This window comes from Chrysochloris asiatica, unplaced genomic scaffold, assembly GCF_000296735.1.
Source record: "Chrysochloris asiatica unplaced genomic scaffold, ChrAsi1.0 scaffold00132, whole genome shotgun sequence".
NCBI classification, from domain to species: Eukaryota; Metazoa; Chordata; class Mammalia; order Afrosoricida; family Chrysochloridae; genus Chrysochloris; species Chrysochloris asiatica.
The window spans coordinates 5,661,932-5,663,620 of record NW_006408650.1 but is presented as its reverse complement, the minus strand read 5'-3'; positions in this window follow the sequence as shown (position 1 = coordinate 5,663,620).

Here is a 1,689-nt window from a genome sequence, read left to right as displayed (position 1 = left end):
TTGTTGAATATTTGTTTTGTTTTGTTTTTGGTGCCAAGCACTGTTCTGGGCACTAGAAACACAGTTGTGCACAAAGAAGGTATCTTCTCTCGTGGGGTTTATATTGTACTTGGGTGAGGACAGACAAGAGATAAGAGGGTACAGAAGCTGACAGAGAAGGCCTCTCCTCCACAGCTGCGGTGCCATTAGGGCAGTAACCTGAGTCAGCCAGGGAGCAAGTCAAGCAGTCTTGGCAGAAGAGCATCCCCACAGAAGGAATGGTGGGTTCACAGGTCCTGGGGGAGAAATGAGAGGAAGGAGAAAGAGACTGCGGAGGGTGGAGCCAGGAGGTCAGAGTGGTAAACGCTGTGCTGAGTAGAACTGCTTCACGGGGTTTTCATGGCTGTGAACGTTTGGAAGCAGATCTCCAGGCCTTTCTGCCGCAGCACCTACCTCTAGGTGGCTAGTAGCTAAGCACTACTGGAAGAATTCTTACACAATCGGAATGGTGCTGGGTGTGGGAGCTGACCTCTGTTGAGGAGGAAGCAGGGGGCTTTGTCTTGGTGGCAGCCTGGCCCTTGTGGAACAACCTGTGATCTAGAGCAGGTATGGGCAGTCCTTGAACCCCTTTTACTACATTTTCCACTCTAGGTGCCACCCTATTGCCATCCCATTAGTTTTTTTTTTGGGGGGGGGGTCACAAAGGGGTAGATCTTCCTAATTTTAGAAAAAGCCTAAAAACAAGCGAGCAGAGTTCCAACAAAGGGGCTGCAGGCAGAGAAAGCCACTGCAGACGTTTCAATTCTCTAGGATGGTGTGCCCTACCCTGAGAGGGGCCCTGGGACCCAACCTCGCCCTGCTAAGAATATCCAGCTGCCCTTTGTCCCATCCTTTCCCATTGTCACTCAGAGAGTAGTGACTTGCACTGACTTCCACATAGGGGGCTTCCCTAAGGGACCCTCAGAGCGAGAAGCACAAGACTGGTGTAGCCAGCAGAGTGAGAGAGGTTGGGGTGGGGACTACAGAATTAAAATGAGTCAGAATGGACTCACTGGCTACTTTTTTTATAACCTTTGGAAGAGAAGAGAGTGAATTGATGTGAGGAAAAACAGAGTCTCTTTGGTCAGGTTCTCTGTCTCTTGGCTTCCTGTCATTTCCATTTCTTTTTGATGAAGGAAACAAGTTGATTCTAGCCTAGAAAGCAGCTTTGATTTTGAAAGATTCTAGATAGCCGACTTGGCTATTGGGTTTTATTTCTTTCCTTCTTTCCCTTTCCTCGTTTCCCTCCTTCCCTTCACTCCTTTTTACCCATCTATCCAATCATCCATCCATCCATCTATCCATCCACCCATCCATCATCCATCCACCCAACCATCCATCCATCCATCCATTCATTCACCCACCCATCTATCCATCCATCCATCTATCCATCATCCATCCATCCAACCATCCATCCATCCATCCATCCACCCATCCACCCACCCACCCATCCATCCATCCATCCACCCACCCATCCACCTATCCATCCACCCATCCATCATCCATCCATCCAATCATCCATCCATCCATCCATCCATCCATTCACCCACCCATCTATCCATCCATCCATCTATCCATCATCCATCCATCCAACCATCCATCCATCTATCCATCCACCCATCCATCATCCATCCATCCACCCATCCATCATCCATCCATCCATCCATCCAT